At 38.7% G+C, this 22664-nt stretch overlaps 1 long non-coding RNA gene across 5 annotated transcripts in view; it reads left to right on the top strand.

Annotated features, from left to right (window-relative positions):
* The window catches only part of LOC309629124, a 128929-nt gene that overhangs the window by 81151 nt on the left and 25114 nt on the right, over nt 1-22664 (top strand). For 2 of the 5 annotated variants that reach the window (XR_014244858.1, XR_014244860.1), the window contains exon 5: nt 274-7488. This is a non-coding gene — a long non-coding RNA (uncharacterized lncRNA). Of the gene's footprint in view, nt 1-264; nt 7489-22664 lie in introns of those variants that run through there. The other 3 variants (XR_014244859.1, XR_014244857.1, XR_014244861.1) reach the window with 3 other exon arrangements.

Raw genomic sequence — 22664 nt, 5'->3', positions numbered from 1 at the left:
CAATTTTGTTCATCTTTTCCAAAAATAACCTCCTAAATATTATTAATCTTTCTACTATTTTTGTAGTATCTATTACTTTTATAACTGCTCTAATCATTATTTATTTTATTCTTCCTTCTTTGCGCTTAGTTTGTTCTTTTTCTGGTTCCTTTAGTTGCAAAGTTACATTGTTTAATAGAAAAATTTTTTAGAGAGAAAAGATTTTATTACTTATGGCACAGCAAGCATGAGCATAATATTTTATTGGTTCTACATCCCTCTCAGTTCCCACAGGGATGACACAGAGGGATCCAGTTGGGTACTATGTATGTACTTGGTTGTGTTACACTGAGGAACACTGAGTTTGCACACTCCACTGCTTTCAATATGAGAGGTTAGCAAGCTTCCTGTTTATCTGTGGGAGAAACATTACCTCTTTCCCCAAGGCTATTCGTTACAAACACACTCCCAAGAAATGGCTCAGGTAAAATGGTGTCAGGGCATGCATCCTTTTTCTTTCTTTCTTATTTTTTTAATTGAAGAATTGTTGACATACAATATGGTGTTAGTTTTAGGTGTACAGCATAATGACTCAACATTTAAGTATATTACAAAATGATCACCATGATGAGTCTAGTATCCATGTGTCCCCATCCAAAGTATTTCAATATCATGAACCATATTTTTATATTATATATTAAATTCTTACCACTTTTTAATTTTATAACTGGAATTTTGTACTTCTTACTCCCCTTCACCTGTGTTGCCCAACACCCACCCACCTCACCTCACCTCACCTCACCTCTTGCAATCCTCAATTTGTTCATTGTGTCTATAAGACTGGTTTTGTTGTGTTTGTTTTGTTTTCACATTCCACATATAAGTGAGATTATGTGGTATTTGTCTTTTTCTATGTGACTTCACTTAGCATAATACTCTCTAGGTCCATCCATGTTGTCACAAATGGCAAGATTTCATCTTTTTTATGGATGAGTAATGTATATAACTATATATGTATATATGTATATATGTATACATGTATATGTATATGTATGTGTGCATATGTATATATGTGTATACACGCATATACATATATATATATATATCACTTTTTTATCCGTTTATCTATTATTGAACATTTTGGTTGCTACCATATATTGGCTATTGTAAATAATGTTGCAATTAATATAGTGGTGTATATATCTCTTTAAATTAGTTTTTTGTTTTGTTTTCTTTAGATAAATAACGAAAAGTAGAATTGCTATGTCACATGGTAGTTTTATTTTTTATATTTATTTTCAGGACCCTCTATACTGTTTTCAATAGTGGCTGCACTGGATTACATTCCTATGAACAATGCAGGTGAGACCTCTTTTCTCCACATCCTCAGGAACACTTTTTAATTTTTGTCATTTTGATGATAGCCCTTCTGACAACAGTAAGCTGATATCTTTTTGTGGTTTTGATTTGCATTTCCCTGATGATTAATGATGTTGCTCATGTTTCCATGTGCCTTTTGGCCATCTGTAATTTTTTTTTTTTTGGGAAAATATGTATTCAGCTCCTCTACCTAATTATTTATATTTTTATTTAATTTATTTTAAAAAATTAAAGTATAATTTATTTGAAATATTATATTGGTTTCAGGTATACAGCATAGTGATCCAGTAATTTTTACAGATTATACTTGATTAAAAGTTATTACAAGACAATGGTTGTAAGCCCATGTCCTATACAATATATCTTTGTTGCTTATCTATTTTATACATAGTTTGTACCTCTTAATCCTATACCCCTAATTTGCTCCTCCCCCCACCTCTGCCCACTGGTAACCACTAGTTTGTATAACTGTGAGTCTGTTTCTGTTTTGCATATCCATTTTTATTATTTTTAGATTCCACATATCAATGATATCACACTGTACTCGTCTTTCTCTGACTACTTCATTAAGCATACTAATCTCCATCCATGTTGCTGCAAATGGCAAAATTTACTTCTATTTTTGGCTGTGTAATATTGCACTGTATATATACACCATATCTTCTCTACCCATTTGTCTATTCATGAGCATTTGCATTGCTTTCGTATCTTGGCCATTGTCATTAGTGCTGCTATGAACATTGGGGTTTATGTATCTTTTTGAATTAGTGTTTTCATTTTTTTTTTCTGGATATGTACCCAGGATATTTATTGATGGAGCCATTGATAGTTCTAATTTTAGCTTTTTGAGGAACCTCCATACTGTTTTCCATAGTGGCTGCAATAAATTACAAGTCCTACCAACAGTATACAAGGGTTCACTTTTCTCCACATCCTCTCCAAAATTCATTTGTAGACATTTTGATGATAGCTGTTTTGATGTGTGAGGTTGATATCTCATTGCTGTTTGGAATTGAACTTCTTTAATAATTAGTGATGTTGGGACTTCCCTGGTGATCCAGTGGGTAAGACTCCGTGCTCCCAATGCAGGGGGCCTGGGTTCCATCCCTGGTTGGGGAACTAGATCCTGCATGCATGCCACAACTAAGACATCTGCAAGCCACAACAAAAGATCCTATGTGCCGCAACTAAAGATCCTGTGTGCCACAACTAAGACCTGGTGCAGCCTAAATAAACAAATAAATAAATATTTAAAAAATAATTAGTGATGTTGAGCATCTTTTCATGTACCTACTAGCCATCTGTATGTCTTCTTTGGAAAGATTTCTATTCACATCTTCTGTCCACTACCAATTGCATTGTTTGTTTGTTGATATTGAGTTGTATGAGCCATTCATATATTTTGGATATTAACCCTTCGTCAGTCATATTATTTGCAAATATTTTCTCCCATTTTGTACTTTGACTTTTTATTTTGTTGATGGTTTTCATTGCTGTGCAAAAAACTCTTGTTTATTTAGGTCCCATTTGTTTATTTTTGCTTTTATTTCTTTTGCCTTAGGAGACAGAGCCAAAAAAAATTGCTACAATTTATGTCAAAGAGTGTTCTGCCGATGTTTCTCTCCTTGGAGTTTTATGGTTGGGGTATTATTTTTAGGCCCTTAATTCATTTTTAATTTATTTTTTGTGTATGGTGTGAGGAAAGGTTCTAATTTCATTATTTTACATGTAGCTCTCCAGTTTTTCCAGCACCAGTTATTGAAGAGACTGTCTTTTCTCCACAGTATATTCTTGCATAATTCTTAGTAGACTTATTGACCATAGTGTGTGGATTCCTTTCTGGGCTCTCTATTCTATTACATTGATCTATATGTCTGTTTTTGTGAACACTGTACCTTTGTAGTCAGGGAGTGTGATATCTCCAGCTTTGGTCTTTTTGCTCATGATTGCTTTGCCAATGTGTGTATTTTTTGGTTCTATATTTATTTTAGGATTATTTGTCCTAGTTTGGTGAAAAATGTCATGGGTATTTTGATAAGGATTGCTTTAAATCTGTAGGTTACTTTGAGTTGTATGGCTATTTTGAAAACATTAATTCTTCCATCCAATCCAAGAGCATAGGTTATCTTTTTATTTATTTGTGTCATCTTCAGTTTCCTTCATCAATGTCTTATACTTTTCAGGGTATAAATCTTTCACCTCCATGGTTAAATTTATTCCTAGATATTTTATTATTTTTGATACAATAGTAAATATTTTTTTCTTAATTTCTCTGATAGTTTTTTATTAGTGCAGGGAAAATAACATATTTCTGCATATTAATTGTGTATGCTTCACATTTACTGAATTTCATTATGCTAATAATTTGTTGGTAAAATCTTTAGGATTTTCTCTCTCTCTCTCTCTCTCTCTCTCTCTCTATATATATATATATATATATATATATTTACTTACTTATTTATTTATTTTTGGCTGTGTTGGGTCTTCGTTTCTGCGCGAGGGCTTTCTCTAGTTGCAGCAAGTGGGGGCCACTCTTCATCGCGGTGCGCGGGCCTCTCACTATCGTGGCCTCTCTTGTTGCGGAGCACAGGCTCCAGATGCGCAAGCTCAGTAGTTGTGGCTCACGGGCCTAGTTGCTCCGCGGCATGTGGGATCTTCCCAGACCAGGGCTCAAACCCGTGTCCCCTGCATTGGCAGGCAGTCTCTCAACCACTGCACCACCAGGGAAGCCCTTCTCTATATATTATCAGGTCATCTGCGAACAGTGACAGTTTTGCTTACTCTAGAAGTTAGATCCCACTTTTAATTTTTATTTTTGTCTTTTGGTTTGGCTAGGACTATTAATACTATGTTGAATAAAAGCAGTGAGAGTAGGCATCTGTGTCTTGCTCCTATTCTCAGAGGAAATGCTTTCAGCTTTTCACCATCGAGTATGGTGTTAGCTGTGATTTTGTCATATATGCCCTTTATTATATAAAGGCACGTTGCCTCTATACCCACTTTGTTGAGAGTTTTTTCATAAATCAAATTTTGAATTTTGTTAAATGCTTTTGATTGAGCTCTTAACCTGATCATATGAGCTTTATCCTTTGTTATGCCAATCTTAATTTAAGTGTGTTACTTAATTGATTTATATATATTGAATCATTCCTGCATTGCTGAGATAGATCCCATTTGATCATGGTGTATAGTTCTCCTAATTGTATCTAATTGTGTATTGTTGGATTCAGTTTGCTAATGTTTGTTGAGGATTTTTACATCTATGTTCATCACGGGTATTGGCCTGTAATTTACTTTTTACTGTAATGCCTTTGTCTCGTTTTCATATATGGGTGGGTGATGCTAGCCTCAGAAAATAAGTTTGGAAGCACTCCTTCATCAATTGTTTGGAATAGTTTGAGAAGGGTAGATGTTAACTTTCCTTTCAATGTTTGGTAGAATATATCAGTGAAGCCACTTGGTGCTGGGACTTTGTTTATTGGGAGTTTTTTTGATTACTGATTCCATTTCATTACTAGTAATTGATCTGTTTAGATTTTTTATTGATTCCTGAATCAATCTTGGAAGATTTATGTTTCTAGGAGTTTATCCGCTTCTTCTAGTTGTCCAATTTGTTGGTGTGTAATTGTTTGTAGTAATCTGTTATGATACTTTGTATTTCTATGCTATCTGTTGTAACTTTGTCTCTTTCATTTCTGATGTATTTGGGACCTTTCTTTAAAAAAAAAATATTGTTTGCCTTTTGTCCTTTACATAAGCTTAATAAGTGTTTGATCTACTACCCTTACTGTATATATACATTTTCCGGAGAGACCTATACTTTTGTGTGTTTTCTAGTAACGAATTAGTGACAATTCTTTTAAGCTTAAATAAATTCCTTCAACATTTCTTATAAGGCTGCTTTATTAGTGATGAACTCATTTAGCTTTTGCTGTCTGGGAAACTCTTAATCTCTCCTTCAATTCTGAATAATAATCTTACTGCTGGAGTATGCTTGTTGTAGGCTTTTTCCTTTTAGCCCATTGAATATATCCTGTCATTCCTTTCTGGTCTGCAAAATCTGATGAAAAGTCAGTTGATAGTCTTATGGGAATACCGTGCACATGACTAATTGCTTTTATTTCACTGCTTCTATGATCCCTCTTTATCTTTAATTTTTGATACTTTAACTATAATGTGTCTCGATGTGGACCTGTTTGTCTTCATCTTGTTTGGGGCTCTGTGTTTCCTGGACCTGGATGTCTGTTTCCTTCTCCAGGTTAGGAAAGTTGTCAGTTATTATATCCTCTAATAAATTATCTGCCAGTTTCTCTCTTTCTACTGGGACACCTATAATGCTAATGTTAGTATTCTTGTTGTTACCTCAGAGGTCTCTTTATGTGTCGTCTTAATTCTTTTTTCTTCTTGCTATTCAGCTTGGGTGATTTTCACTACTCTGTCTTCCAGATCACTGATCTGTTCTTCTGTATCATATAATCTAATGTTGCTTCCCACTTGTGTGTGTGTGTGTGTGTGTGTGTGTGTGTGTGTCTGTTTAATCTCAGTTATTGTATTTTTCAGCTGTTGGGTTCTTTTTTACACTTTATTAACTCTTTGTTGAAATGCTCACTGTGTCTATCTATTCTTCTCCTGACTTGGGTGAGCATTTTTATAATCATTACCTTGAACACTTTTTTTTTTTCCGGTAGGATGCTTATCTCTGTTTTGTCTATTATTTTTCCTCATGTTATGTCTTGTTACTTCATTTGTAACATATTCGTCTGTTTCCTTATGTTTCCTAATTCTATGTGCATTTCTATTCATTAGGTTTGGTTCATTACATTCCCTGGTCTTGGAGAAGTGGACTTATATAGGAGATGGTTTATAAGGCCAGCAGCACATTCTTCTCTGGCTAGCAGAGCCAGATGCTCCAGAGCTGTCCCCTATGTGGGCTGCATGCACCTTTCTGTTATAGCAGGGCCAACTACTGTGGACAAGCTGGTAGGTGGTGTTGGACCCTGGCCTAAACGACTGTGAGGCCCTGCAGTATGTGACTGCTGTCAGGGTGCACGTAGGCAAGGCCGCCCTCTATTTTGGGTGGCTTTGTGGTGTTCCAGTTACACAGGTGGGTAGGGTGGGACCCATTGTGTCTGGGTCCTACCTTACCCACCTGTGTAATTGTAAGGGCTTGCGGTGCATCACTGCTCTAGGCATGGTGGTAGATGGGACAAGACCCTGATACTAATCAATTAGAGAGAAGAGTCTAAAATTTTCCTGCCTGTGTCTCAGTCCCTAGCAGGGGTCCCAGCTACCTCTTGCTTTTCCAGGAAGCTCTCCGAGGTTAGCACGTGGGTCTGACCCAGGTGTCTTTCACACTACTGGCTCTGAACAGGGACTGAGAACATGTGAGGATTTGTGTGTGCCCTATGAGAGCAGAGCCTTAGTTTCCTATAGCCTCCAGGTCTCCTGAAAGTAAGCCCTCCAGGTTTTCAAAGCCAGCCTCCTGTGTTCTTTTCTTCCTGGTGCAGCAACCCAGGGCTGAGCAGCCTGATGCAGGGCTCAGACCCTTCCCTCCTTGTGGAGGACCTATACAGTTGTGATATCTTCCAACTGTGGGTCACTGTGCTGGAGGTGTGGGTTCCAACTAGACTATGTTTCCAATCCTCCTACCTGCCTTGAGGTTTCTCCTTCGTTACATCTTTGGTTGTAGAAAATTTTCTCCGCTAGTCTTCAGGTCATTCTCAGAGATAATTTCTGTGTAAGTAGTTGTAATTTTAGTGTGTCCATAGGAAGAGGTGAGCTCAGGATCTTCCTACTCCATCCTCTTGATCCCCCCTCAAGAACTTTTTTTTAATATATGCATTTATCAGTGTAAACTTATCTCTGAATTGAGTTGTTTTTCCTGTGGTCCATAAGTTTAGGTACTTTGTGTTTCTACTTTTGTTTGCTTTAAGATTTTTAAAATTTCCCTTTGATTTATTCTTGTATGCATTGGCTGCTCAGGAGCTTGTTCAATTTCTAAGTGTTCTCAAATTTTCAATTATTCTTCTTAATATTGAATTTCCGTTTCATACCATTGTGGTTGGAGAAGATACTGGATATGATTTCAATCTTCTTGGATTTTTGAAGACTTGTTTTGTGGCTTAACATATGATCCTAGGAAATGTTCTTTGGTCCCCAAGAATGGACATTTTGCTGCTGTTGAGTGGAACATACTATATATGTCTGTTGATATCACATGTAATTTCAACTCCAATGTTTCTGATTCATGTTCTATCTGGATGATCTATACAGCGTTGAAAGTTGGGTATTGATGTTTCTTACCATTATTTTATTTCTGTACATTTTCCCCTTCATATCTGTTACTATTTTATTCGTATGTATAGAGGCTTCAATGCTGGGTACATACATATTGATAATTGTCATAATTTCTTGATGAATTAATCCCTTTATCATTATGTGATATGCTTTGTTTGTTTGAGAGGTTTGACATCAAGTCCATGTTGCCTGACATTAGACCAGTCAGGTATCATTTGCATGGAATATCTGTTTTCCAGTCATACAATTTTATCCTATATATGGACCTAAAGTTACCAAGAATCTCTTGTACACAATATATAATTGATTTTTTTAAATCTATTTGCCTACCATATGGATTTTTAAAATTGAAGTATAGATGATTTACAATATTACATTAGTTTCAGGGTTACAACATAGTAATTTAATATTTTTATAGGTTATGCTCCATTTAAAGTTATTACAAAATAATGGCTATATTTTCCTGTGTTGTACAACGTATCCTTGTTTGTTTATCTAATACATAGGCGTATTCATTAAGAGAAACACACTATTATCTTTCCCTCCTCCTTTCACTCTCCCCACCGGTAACCACTAATTTGTTCTCTGTGAGTCTACTGCTGTTTTGTTATATACATTCTTTTGTTGCATTTTTTAGATTCCTCATATGGGTGAGAACATAGAGTATTTGTCTCTATCTGACTCGTTTCACTAGGTATAATACATTCTAAGCCCATCCATGTTGTTGTAAATGGCAGGATTTATTGTTTTTTATGGCTGAGTAATATTCTATTGTGTATTCATACTGCATCTTCTTTATCCATTCATCTGTTGATGGACATTTAGGTTGCTTCCATGTCTTGTCAATTGCAAATAGTGCTGCTATTAACATTGGAGTGCATGTGTCTTTTCAAATTGCTGTTTTCATTTTCTTTGGACATATACCTAGTAGTGGAGGTGCTGGCTAATATTGTAGTTCTACTTTTAGTTTTTTGAGGACCTCCATACTGTTTTCATAGTGGTTGTAAAAATTTTCAATCCCCCAAACAGTGTACTTGGGTTACCTTTTGTCCATATCCTCACTAACATTTGTTAATTGTAGACTTTTTGATGGTAGCCATTTTGACAGGTGTGAGATGATGTCTCATTGTGGTTTTGATTTGCATTTATCCAATGATTAGTGATTAGCATTTTTTCATGTGTCTGTTGGCTATATCTTCTTTGGAAAAATGTATAATAAGGTACTCTGCCCATTTTTTAAATCCTTTTTATTTTTGCTTTTTGAGTTTTTGATATTGGGTTATATGAGCTGTTTATATATTTTAGATATTAACCCCTTCTCTGTCATGTAATTTGCATATATTTTCTCCCATCTTCTAGATTATCTTTTCATTTTGTCTAACATTTCCTTTGCTCTGCAAACAATTTTAAATTTAATAGGTCCCTTTTGTTTATTTTTGCTTTTATTTATTTTGCCCCGGGAAACAGATCCAAAAAAGAAATTGCTATCATTTATATGAAAGTGTTCTGCCTATGTTCTCTTTGAGGGGTTTTATGGTTTCACGTCTTACATTTAGGTCTCTAATCCATTTGGGGTTTATTTTTGTATATGGTGTTAGGGAGTGTTCTAATCTCATTGTTTTACATGTAGCTGTCCAGTTTTCCCAGCACCACTTATTGAAGAGGCTGTTTTGTCCATTGTGTATTCTTGCCTTCTTTGTCATAGATTCAGTGTGTAGGTTCATTTCTGGGCTCTCTGTTCTATTCCATTAATCTCTGTGTCTGTTTTTGTGCCAGTGTCATGCTGTTTTGATTACTGTAGCATTGTGGTGTAGTCTGAACTCAGGAAGTGTGATACCTCCAGCTGTGGGGTGTTTTGTTTTTCCTCAAGATAGCTTTGGCTATTCAGGCTCTTTTGTGGTTCTTGATGAATTTTAGGATTATTTGTTCTAGTTTTGTAAAAATGTTGTGCCTATTTTGATAGGGAGTGCATTAAATCTGCTAATCACTTTGGGTAGTATGGCCATTTTGACAATATTAATTCTTCAAAAAGCATGGGGTGTTTTTCTATTTCTTTGTATAATCTTCCATTTCCTTCCTCAGTGTATTATAGTTTTCAGAGTACAGGCCTTTCACCTCCTCAGTTAAGTTTATTCCTATTTATTTTATTCTTTTTGATGAGATAATAAAGATATTTTATTGCTTTCTCTTTCTCATAGTACATTATTAATGTTTAGAACAGCAAAAATTACTGTCTGTTAATCTTGTATCCTTGTGTCTTGTAACATTCTTTACTTTAAAGTCTATTTTGTGTGATATGAGTATTGCTACTCCAGCTTTCTTTTGATTTCCATTTGCATGGAATAACTTTTTCCATCCCCTCACTTTCAGTCTGTATGTGTGTCTCTAGGTTTGAAGTGGGTCTCTTGTAGACAGCATATATACGGGTCTTGTTTTTGTATCCATTCAGTCAGTCTCTGTCTTTTGGTTGGAGCATTTAATCCATTTACACTTAAGGTAATTATCAATATGTATGTTCCTACTGGCATTTTCTTAATTGTTTTGGGTTTTTAAAATTTTTTTAATTTTTATTTTTTGCTGCATTGGGTCTTAGTTGCAGCATGTGGGATATTTTGTTGTGGCATGTGGGCTCTTCATTGTGGTGCATGGGCTTCTCCCTAGCTGTGGCGTGCGGGTTTTCTCTCTCTAACTGTGGCACACAGGCTCCAGAGTACATGGTCTCTGTAGTTTGCAGCACGCATGCTTTCTAGTTGAGGTGCGTGAGCTCAGTAGTTGTGACATGCGGGTTTAGTTGCCCCACAGCATGTGGGATCTTAGTTCCCTGACCAGGGATCAAACCCGTGTCCCCTGCACTGGAAGGCAGATTCTTAACCACTGGACCCCCAGGGAAGTCCCCCGGGTTCATTCTTGAAACACACTTCTTTGGATTACGGTGTATTGATCTCAGAGGACCCTGAAACTCTGTAGGTCACGCCATTGTGATGAGAGGAAGAAGAGGAAGGTACTCAGGCTGGAAGTTTTTAGTCTGTGCAGCCGCGGGACTGAGGCAGGAGGCCGGAGGCGGGGTTGAGAGTAGTTGTTAGAGCGGTGGCCACTAGAGGGCGCCGGAGCACCGGCAGAGCCCACCTGCAGTTCAGACCTCCGGAATCTGCGATGAGATTGAAGGTGGGTGGCTGTAACCCTAAGGAGGTGCCTAGATTGGAGGGGGTTTATCACCATGCGCCCCTGACTTTACGGCCCACATTGGCATGCTGCACACAGGCGACATCCCTCAGCCATCAAAATGGGAATGGGAACTTAAAGCCTGGTCAAGTGTCATAGTGGCCGTTCACTCTGGCAGGCTGTGTGCACTGTGACTGCTTTTTCTTTCACCAGAGGCAGGACTCTGTACCCAGAAGTCTCTTGCTTGAATTTTGGGCTGGCACTTTTCAAGCTGCAGGCTTGTGTGAGTGTTGGAATCTGGAAAACAGAGCTGGTGGTCTGAAGGTGGAGCCTGTAAAAGCGGTGGTATTTTGGTGGGTGGGCTTTGTTCATCCCTGCTGCCTTTCTCTTGAGAGTTCTTCCCAAACTTTTTTCTTCCCTTTCCATCTGAGCCTCTTCCTCTCATCCTCACACCCCTAGCCTCAGCAGAAGTGTCTCTCTAATCATCTGTTGAACCATCAGTGATCAGAGCCTCTATTCCCAAAGCTATGTTCGGGGCTGGGATAACCGTGAAGCTCCCAACTTTTGAAGTTGCAGGTTTCAGGGTCAGAAAGTGGCTTGATGCTGGGTCAGGAATATAATACTGGGGCGGAGATGATTTAACCACTAACTGGTGAGATGGAGTGGTCAGCTGACTGATTTTAAAGCCCATCACTTGACTTGAAGGGCAGTGGGGTCCAGGGGGCCCTAAAATGTGGGTGTTTTATCTCTTGCCCAGAATGTCATGTCATGTTTATAAGTTTTAAAAAATGACTTATTAAACTAGAGCCCTTTCTCCTTGGACACAAAAGGAGAAAAGTACAGTATTTCAGGTTCATTTTAGAAACAAATTTTTCAGGATTAAGGTGATGGTGGTTTTCATTGGAATGAACAGTAATCATTTTGTGATAAGCTGCTTCGTATAAGGGGCTCAGGTGTGCTGTGCCTGCTTTCTGTAGTGTAGTGCTACTAAAAACGGGTCTAGGGGAGCAGCATTGGAACAAAGAAGGAACTTGTTAAAGATGCCAATTCATGGACCGCACTCCAACTCTGCAGAATCAAATTTCTTCCAAGGGTCCTGGAAAGCTTTGTATACATATTTAAATTTTTAGAGGCACTATTTACATAAGCGCTTATCACTCTAGGCTTACAATAAAGATGACTTGGTGAGTTTTAATAAGTACTATCACCTGGGACCTCCCTCACAGATTTTTGTCTGTTGGCCTGGGTGAGAGTGTATTTTTCTAAAATGAAGTAAAGTTGACATACAATATTGTATTTGATTCAGGTGTACAACATATTTTCACGTGAACATAATGGATATAGATTACAAGTAAATTTGTTTTAATTATGTCCTCCAGGCAATGCCAGGGTGAAACCAGGGTTATGCAAGAGAGCTCTCAGATATTTTTGTGGTGTGAGAGTTTAATCCAGCTTTTGGATCAAGGAAAGTTAATGGAGTCTTTGTGGGCAGGGCAGGTCAGTGCAAATCACATGCTCTGTTGCTGTAGCAGAATCTGTGGCTGAATGTGAGGCATATGATAACAGGGAAGGAGAAGATCACCTTTGGTCTCCATGTATGAGCTCATTTTTTTTCTGAATCTGTCATGTGACAAAGGATGGGGACCACGGTCTTTCTGCATTTCAAAGTTCTTCTGTCTCTGAGTGCGGGGGTAGTAGGTGAAGGTGCTGTGCTGGTGCCTTTAAGGATGTACAGGTGTGATTTCTCTACGTAAAATCGCCTGAGAAAGACAGCTAGAAATGGATGAGGAAGTGGGAGAAATGCAGGTTCTCAGGGAAATATTGTGACCCAAGTCAGAGTCTGTGTTCCTTTCTCTTGTTGAAATCCCAGGTATTTAGAATTTACAAACATTTACTTCTGTACCTCTGGTGGTCCTGCCTAACAAATTTGTTTTCAATACTTTTCTGTTTTTCCTACTGGTAGCCTAGGGTAGAGCTTTTGGTTATTCCTCTCTCACATCCCATTGCTTCTCTTCATTTTCTCCATCCAGGCTCCCTTTACAGCATAAAGAATTCCTGCCATGGATTACTGACGTGCAAATGTTGAAAACGTTCCCTTTTTGTCAGATCAACTTGGGGATGTGTCGATACACAGATTCCCACTGAATGTGAGATTGGGTCCTGGGATATCAGTGAAGAAGGAGACTATGTAATGTTTAGGTCCTGTCTGGATGCAGCATCAGTCTATGTAGACTAGGATTATGAAAACGCACCAATAATGCAGATTGCTATATGGTCCAGAGTAACTCAAAGTTCTGAAAATAAACAGATCTCTCAGTTGCATCAAGGAAAGAGTTACTATTTAAAATACACAGGAGTACAGGATGTGAGTGTTACATATGGCTTTAAATGTGCTGAACCCTGATCTCCTGATTGTTTTTTTGTTTTTGTTTTTTTTTGCAAAATTATCACAGCAATGATGATGAGTCCTGTGTGCATGGGGCAGGTGATATCAGTTTGTCCCAGTACAGCTGATGTCAATTTTGTTCACTTGATTCAGGGGCTGTCTGCCAGATTCCTCAACTGAGAAGCTAATAATTTTACAATTATCATTAATAGGGCCTTGGACGTATTTACTGAGAGACCTGCATAAACCATCGCATTTAATCTGAAAACTCCCCCTGTCTAGTTCATTTCCCTTTACTTGTAGATTCCTTTGGAAAATTATCATTCTCACTTTTGTTCACACTTTTGTTAGTAAATGTTCTGTAAATTTCCTTTTTATTCCACCGTCATGTCACAGTTACTCTGTTTATTAATTTTTGTATCTTCAGGAAAAGAAAACAAGAGTCCTATAGTATATGTTCAAGTATTTTAAAGTGCTATAATCAGCACAAATGAGAAATGAAATTATGTCAAGGAAACAGGGGTTTGCTGATGCAAAGAAAATCTTCAAGATGTTTCATCTTATCCTTCTCATTTTTGAGCTGATCTGCATCTGTCACTCTAGATAAGTGATAATTCTAGATATTCATAAAATGAAAAATATTGTTGCCCACATCTTAAAATCAAATATCTATTCCTTATTTTGAATAGACTGAGTATTTGGAAGTAGATTTTAGGATCTGCAATTTAAAAATACTTCCTAAGTGTTTTAAAGTGGCTGTCAGGAAATACTATTTGGCGAAGTGATTTTCTATAACATATAGTGTCCTCTCTTCTCTGCTGAACACAGTACTGGATTGGAAATTGTAGAATCCCCAGGATGAGTCATGTCCCTTTTTAAAATAAACAGGCCTTGCTGTCTCTAAGCTGAATCTGGTCACCTTTTTTGAGCAAAGGAAAGAGCCGGGATGTGAAGAAAGGGAGACAACAGTCATACACCCAGGTAGGTGGGAATGAATAAAGTAGATAGCATAGGTGTGATGTCCAAATGTGAAGGAGGAATCTAGGCTTTAAAATGTTGTTTGGGAAGCTTTGCTTCAATGGAAATTATTTTGAGAAGCCTAGGTTATTGCTGTCCCAGAGCATCTCCTGCTCCACTCGTATCATGCTCCTAAATTCTCTAAGGATTTTCCCTCTGTTCCAGTGATCTTCCATGGCAATCAGAGTGAGAGCCAAAGTCTTCCCCACGGCCAGTGAAAGTCTGTATGTTCTACGTATTCTTCCATTGCTTATGGGGGCCTGGGAAAAACTGTGCACATACAAAGTTCTTTTATGGAGTTTATGTGAGTTTCTCCTCCCTTATCTTTTTATTTCTTATTTTTTTTGACATCTTTATTGGAGTATAATTGCTTTACAGTGGTGTGTTAGTTGCTGCTGTATAACAAAGTGAATCAGCTATACATATACATATATCCCCATAGCCCCTCCCTCTTGTGTCTCCCTCCCACCCTCCCTATCCCACCCCTCTAGGTGGTCACAAAGCACTGAGCTGGTCTCCCTGTGCTATGCAGCTGCTTCCCACTAGCTATCTATTTTACATTTGGTAGTGTATATATGACCATGCCACTCTCTCACTTCGTCCCAGCTTACCCTTCCCCCTCCCTGTGTCCTCAAGTCCATTCTCTATATCTGTGTCTTCATTCCTGTCCTGTCCCTAGGTCCTTCAGAACTTTTTGTTTTTTATGATTCCATATATGTGTGTTAGCATACGGTATTTGTTTTGCTCTTTCTGACTTACTTCACTCTGTATGACACATTCTGGGTCCATCTACCTCACTACAAAACACTCAATTTCATTTCTTTTTATGGCTGAGTAATATTCCATTGTATGTATGTGCCACATCTTCTTTATCCATTCATCTGTCAATGGACACTTAGGTTACTTCCATGTCCTGGCTATTGTAAATAGTGCTTCAATGAACATTGTGGTACATGACTCTTTTTTAATTTATTTATTTTTTATTTATTTTTATGGCTGTGTTGGGTCTTCATTTCTGTGTGAGGGCTTTCTCTAGTTGTGGCAAGCGGGGGCCACTCTTCATCGCGGTGCGCGGGCCTCTATCGCGGACTCTCTTGTTGCGGAGCACAGGCTCCAGACGCGCAGGCTCAGTAATTGTGGCTCACAGGCCCAGTTGCTCTGCAGCATGTGGGATCTTCCCAGACCAGGGCTCGAACCCATGTCCCCTGCATTGGCAGGCAGATTCTCAACCACTGCGCCACCAGGGAAGCCCTGTGGCACATGACTCTTTGAATTATGGTTTTCTCAGGGTGTATGCCCAGTAGTGGGATTCTGGGTCATATGGTAGTTCTATTTTTAATTTTTAAGGAACGACCATACTGTTCTCCATAGTGGCTGTATCAATTTACATTCCCACCAACAGTGCAAGAGGGTACCCTTTTCTCCACACCCTCTCCAGCATTTATTGTTTCTAGATTTTTTGATGATGGCCATTCTGACTGGTGTGAGATGATATCTCATTGTAGTTTTGATTTGCATTTCTCTAAAGATTAGTGATGTTGAGCATCCTTTCATGTGTTTGTTGGCAGTCTGTATATCTCCTTTGGAGAAATGTCTATTTAGGTCTTCTGCCCATTTTTTGGATTGGGTTGTTTGTTTTTTTGATATTGAGCTTCATGAGCTGCGTGTATATTTTGGAGATTAATCCTTTTTCAGTTGATTCATTTGTAAATATTTTCTCCCATTCTGATGGTTGTCTTTTGGTCTTGTTTATGGTTTCCTTTGCTGTGCAAAAGCTTTTAAGTTTCATTAGGTCCCATTTGTTTACTTTTGTTTTTATTTCCATTTCTCTAGGAGGTGGGTCAAAAAGGATCTTGCTGTGATGTCACAGAGTGTTCTGCCTATGTTTTCCTCTAAGAGTTTTATAGTATCTGGCCTTACATTTAGGTCTTTAATACATTTTGAGTTTATTTTTGTGTATGGTGTTAGGGAGTGTTCTAATTTCATTCTTTTACATGTAGCTGTCCAGTTTTCCCAACACCACTTATTGAAGAGGCTATCTTTTCTCCATTGTATACCCTTGCCTCTTTTATCAAAGATAAGGTAACCATATGTGTGTGGGTTTATCTCTGAGCTTTCTATCCTGTTCCATTGATCTATATTTCTGTTTTTGTGCCAGTAGCATACTGTCTTGTCTTGATTACTGTAGCTTTGTAGTATTGTCTGAAGCCGGGGAGCCTGATTCCTCCAGCTCCATTATTCTTTCTCAAGATTGTTTTGGCTATTCGGGGTCTTTGTGTTTCCATACAAATTGTGAAATTTTTTTGTTCTAGTTCTGTGAAAAATGCCATTGGTAGTTTGATAAGGATTGCATTGAATCTGTAGATTGCTTTGGGTAGTATAGTCATTTTCACAAATTTGATTCTTTCAATCCAAGAACATAGTATATCTCTCCATCTGTTTGTATCGTTTTAAATTTCTTTCATCAGTGTCTTACAGTTTTCTGCATACAGGTCTTTTGTCTCCTTAGGTAGGTTTATTCCTAGGTATTTTATTCTTTTTGTTGCAATGGTAAATGGGAGTGTTTCCTTAATTTCTCTTTCAGATTTTTCATCATTAGTGTATAGGAATGCAAAAGATTTATGTGCATTAATTTTGTATCCTGCTGCTCTACCAAATTCATTGATTAGCTCTTGTAGTTTTCTGGTAGCATCTTTAGGATTCTCTATGTATAGTATCATGTCATATGCAAACTGTGACAGCTTTACTTCTTCTTTTCTGATTTGGATTGCTTTTCTTTCTTTTTCTCTGATTGCTGTGGCTAAAACTTCCAAAACTGTGTTGAATAATAGTGGTGATAGTGGACAACCTTGTCTTGTTCCTGATCTTAGAGGAAATGGTTTCAGTTTTTCACCATTGAGAATGATATTGGCTGTGGGTTTGTCATATATGGCCTTTATTATGTTAAGGTAGGTTCCCTCTATGCCTACTTTCTGGAGAGTTTTTATCACAAATGGGTGTTGAATTTTGTCAAAAGCTTTTTCTTCATCTGTTGAGATTATCATATGGTTTTTATCCTTCAATTTGTTAATATGGTGTATCACATTGATTGATTTGCGAATACTGAAGAATCCTTGCATTCTTGGGATAAACCCCACTTGATCATAATGTATGATCCTTTTAATGTGTTGTTGCATTCTGTTTGCTAGCATTTTGTTGAGGATTTTTGCATCTATGTTCATCAGTGACGTAAGCCTGTAATTTTCTTTTCTTGTGACATCTTTGTCTGGTTTTGGTATCAGGGTGATGGTGGCCTCATAGGATGAGTTTGGGAGTGTTCCTCCCTCTGCTATATTTTGGAAGAGTTTGAGAAGGATAGGTGTTAGCTCTTCTCTAAATGTTCGATAGAATTCACCTGTGAAGCCATCTGGTCCTAGGCTTTTGTTTGTTGGAAGATTTTTAAGCACAGTTTCAATTTCAGTGCTTCTCATTGGTCTGTTTATATTTTCTATTTCTTCCTGGTTCAGTCTCGGAAGGTTGTGCTTTTATAAGAATTTGTCCATTTCTTCCAGGTTGTCCATTTGATTGGCATATAGTTGCTTGTAGTAATCTCTCATGATCGTTTGTATTTCTGCAGTGTCTGTTGTAACTTCTCCTTTTTCATTTCTAATTTTATTGATTTGAGTCCTCTCCCTCTTTTTCTTGATGTGTCTGGCTAATGGTTTATCAATTTTGTTTATCTTCTCAAATAACCAGCTTTTAGTTTTACTGATCTTTGCTATCGTTTCCTTCATTTCTTTTTCATTTATTTCTGATCTGATCTTAATGATTTCTTTCCTTTTGCTAACTTTGGGGGGTTTTTTTGTTTGTTTTTCTTTCTCTAATTGCTTTAGGTGTAAGGTTATGTTATTTGAGATTTTTCTTGTTTCTTGAGGTAGGCTTGTATTGCTATAAACTTCCCTCTTAGAAATGATTTTGCTGCATTCCATAGATTTTGGGTCGTCATGTTTTCATTGTCCTTTGTTTCTAGGTATTTTTTGATTTCCTCTTTGATTTCTTTAGTGATCTGTTGGTTATTTAGTAGTGTATTGTTTAGCCTCCATGTGTCTGTACTTTTTACAGTTTTTTTCCTGTAATTGATATCTAGTCTCAAAGCGTTGTGGTTGGAAAAGATACTTGATACAATTTTAACTTTCTTAAATTTACCAGGGTTTGATTTGTGACCCAAGATATGGTCTGTCCTGGAGAATGTTCCATGAGCACTTGAGAAGAAAGTGTATTCTGTTGTTTTTGGATGGAATGTCCTATAAATTTCAATTAAGTCCATCTTGTTTAATGTGTCATTTAAAGCTTGTGTTTCCTTATTTATTTTCATTTTGGATTATTTGTCCATTGGTGAAAGTGGGGTGTTAAAGTCCCCTACTATGATTGTGTTACTGTTGATTTCCCCTTTTATGGCTGTTAGCATTTGCCTTATGTATTGAGGTGCTCCTATGTTGGGTGCATAAATATTTACAATTGTTATATCTTCTTCCTGGATTGATCCCTTGATCATTATGTAGTGTCCTTCCTTGTCTCTTATTACATTCTTTATTTTAAAGTATATTTTGTCTGATATGAGAATTGCTACTCCAGCTTTCTTTTGATTTCCATTTGCATGGAATAGCTTTTTCCATCCCCTCACTTTCAGTCTGTATGTGTCCCTAGGTCTGAAGTGGGTCTCTTGTAGACAGCATATATACAGGTCTTGTTTTTGTGTCCATTCAGCCAGTCTGTGTCTTTTGGTGGGAGCATTTAATCCATTTACATTTAAGGTAATTATCGATATGTATGTTCCAATTACCATTTTCTTATTTGTTTTGCGTTTGTTATTGTAGGTCTTTTCCTTCTCTTGTGTTTCCTGCCTAGAGAAGTTCCTTTGGCAATTTGTTGTAAAGCTGGTATGGTGGTGCTGAATTCTCTTAACTTTTGCTTATCTGTAAAGGTTTTAGTTTCCCCATCAAATCTGAATGAGATCCTTGCTGGGTAGAGTAATCTTGGTTGTAGGTTTTTCTCTTTCATCACTTTAAATATGTCCTGCCAGTCCCTTCTGGCTTGCAGAGTTTCTCCTGAAAAATCAGCTGTTAACCTTATGGGGATTCCCTGTATGTTATTTGTTGCTTTTCCCTTGATGCTTTTAATATTTTTGCATTGTATTGAATTTTTGATAGTTTGATTAATATGTGTCTTCACGTGTTCCTCTTTGGGTTTATCCTGTATGAGACTCTCTGTGTTTCCTAGACTTGATTGACTATTTCCTTTCCCACGTTAGGGAAGTTTTCGACTATAATCTTTTCAAATATTTTCTCAGACCCTTTCTTTTTCTCTTCTTCTTCTTGAACCCCTGTAATTCGAATGTTGCTGCGTTTGATGTTGTCCCAGAGGTCTCTGAGAGTGTCCTCAATTCTTTTCATTCTTTTTTCTTTATTCTGCTCCTCAGAAGTTATTTCCACCATTTTATCTTTCAGCTCACTTATCCGTTCTTCTGCCTCAGTTATTCAGTTATTGATTCCTTCTAGAGTATTTTTAATTTCAGTAATCGTGTTGTTCTTCACTGTTCACTCTTTAATTCTTCTAGATCCTTGTTAAATGTTTCTCGTATTTTCTCCATTCTGTTTCCGAGATTTTGGATCATGTTTACTATCATTACTCTGAATGCTTTTCAGGTAGGTTGCATATTTTGTCTTCATTTATTTGGTCTTGTAGGTTTTTACCTTGCTCCTTCGTCTGTAAGAAATTTTTTTGTCGTTTCTTTTTTTTGATGAATGGTGCCGTAGTCCTGTCTTACTGGTTTGGCCTGAGACGTCCAGCACTGGATTGTGCAGGCCGTTGGATAGAGCTGGGTCTTGGTGCTGAGATGAGGACCTCCGGGAGGCCTCACCCTGATTGATATTCCCTGGGGTCTGAGGTTCTCTGTTAGTCCAGCGGTTTGGACTCAGAGCTCCCACCACAGAAGCTCGGGCCCAACCTCTGGCCTGGGAACTAAGATCCCACAAGCTTTGTGGCACAGCAAAAAAAAAAAAAAAAAGAAGAAAGGAGCAGTACGATTTCAAAGAATAAAAAACTATAAAATTAGAAAGATAAAAAATATATTAGGAAAAATAAAACTATAATTGAAACAACTGCAACAAGGTAAAATAAAACTACAACAGAAAAAAGAAAAAACAAAAGGAGAGGGAACAAGCTAAAAGGAGAGAACAATAACAAAGTAGAAAGAATAAAGTAAAATTGGAAAAATAAAAATATAAAAGAATCAACTACAGTGAATCAACAAGGTAAAACAGAACCCCAATTTAAAAGAGGAGGAAAAAAAAAAAAGCCTTGGCTATGGGAGCCGAGTTTAGGCTGGAGTGGAACTTAGGCAGGGGCGGGGTTTTGGGTGGGGCAGGACCTAGGCAAGTGGGGGTTGATGTCTGAACCTGGGGCGGGGCGTCTGCTTAGGACCTGTCCTGAAGGGGAGTGGCAGCATGTGGAAAGGGGGGCCTCTGGAGTGTGGAGTTCTGGAGTTTGGAGGTAGGGCCCTGAGTGAGGGTGTATGGGTGGGGCTTAGGCCCAGTGCAGTTGGAGGGAGGGCGTTTCCGAGTGCAGAGGTGGGGCCCTGGGTGGGTGTGTAGGGGCGGGGCTTGGGCTCTGTGCTGCAGGAGGGAGGCTCCGAGGGCAGAGGATTAGGCCTGGGAGCCTGATATGCTCCCTGGTGCCCAGATGGGCAAGGAAAGTGCTGGCCACTCTCCTTTCCTTTCCTCCACTCTCCCGAGGGTCTCTCCCATTGCCGCTGGACCCCTAACTGTGGGTGGGTCCCTCTGGGTGTAGGAACTCTTCCCCTCCCCCGGCCACCCCTCAGGGGTGCCGGTCCCATAGGTCTGGCCTTTACTTTTGCTCCCCCTTCCCTCCCTCCCACTCCCTCAGAACCCACGTGTCTGGAGGGAGCCTGGATGGGCAGAGGATCAGGCCTGAAATCTCAGCAGGTTCCTGGGGCCCAAGCAGGCAGGGGAAAGACTGGCCATGCTCCCTTTTGATCCTCTGCCCTCCCAAAGGTCCCCCCCTTCCCTCTCTGGGCATGGGATCCCTTCCCCTCCCCCAGCCTCCCCTCAGGGGCGCCAGTCCCGTCCCACCTCCACTTCTCCTCCCCCTCTCTCCCCCGCCACGTGCTACCCGGTCGCTGGGGGTTCCTCCCATCCCCTTAGGTATCCGTGGTCCCCTACCAATGCCTGATAGGCGCCCTAGTTGTGCAGATACACGAATTCTGCATCCTCCTAGCCTGCAATATTGACTCCACCCCCGAGAATTATCATAAATCGATGTTGAATTTTTACAAAGGCTTTTTCTGCATCTATATTTTTAATTAAATTTATTTATTTAGGGGCTTCCCTGGTGGCACAGTGGTTGAGAATCTGCCTGCCAATGCAGGGGACACGGGTTCGAGCCCTGGTCTGGGAAGATCCCACATGCCGTGGAGCAACTGGGCCCATGAGCCACAACTACTGAGCCTGCGCGTCTGGAGCCTGTGCTCCGCAACAAGAGAGGCCGCAATAGTAAGAGGCCCATGCACCACGATGAAGAGTGACCCCCACTTGCCGCAACTAGAGAAAGCCGTCACACAGAAACAAAGACCTAACACAGCCATAAATAAATAAATAAATAAATAAATTTTTTTTAAAATTTATTTATTTATTTTCATTTTTGGCTGCTTTGGGTCTTCGTTGCTGTACGCAGGCTTTTTCTAGTTGCGGCGAGTGGGGGCCACTCCTCACTGTGGTGTGCAGGTCTTTCATTGCATGGCTTCTCTTGTTGCAGAGCACAGGCTGTAGGCACGCAAACCTCAGTAGTTGTGGCTCGCAGGCTCTAGAGTGCAGGCTCAGTAGTTGTGGCGCACAGGCTTAGCTGCTCTGTGGCATGTGGAATCTTCCTGGACCAGAGCTCGAACCCGTGTACCCTGCATTGGCAGGTGGATTCTTAACCACTGCACCACCAGGGAAGCCCTCTGCATCTACTGAGATGATCATACGATTTTTATTCTTCAAGTCATTAATAAGGTATATCATATAAATTGATTTTCCCCAAGATAAATCACAGTTGATCATGGTATATGATTTTTTTTATTGTATTCTTAAATTTGATTTGCTAAAATTGGTTCAACGTATTTGCATCTTTGTTCATCAGTGATATTGGTTTGTAATTTACTTTTTTGTGATATCTTTGTCTGGTTTTTGTATCGTGGTGATAGTGACCTCATGGAATGATTTCAGAAACATTTCTTCCTCTGCAATTTTTTTTTTGATTAGTCTGAGAAGGACAGGTTTAAACTCTTCTCAGTGTTTCATAGAATTCTCCTATGAAGCTGTTTGGCCCTGAGTTTGGTTTGTTGGGGTTTTTTGTTATTATTGGTATTGCTGATTCAAATTCATTGCTGGTAATTTGTCTCTTT

This window comes from Balaenoptera borealis, assembly GCF_965194805.1.
Source record: "Balaenoptera borealis genome assembly, chromosome: 5".
Lineage (NCBI taxonomy): Eukaryota > Metazoa > Chordata > Mammalia > Artiodactyla > Balaenopteridae > Balaenoptera > Balaenoptera borealis.
The sequence above is the reverse complement of the archived record's forward strand: the minus strand, read 5'-3'. Positions and strand labels throughout refer to the sequence as shown.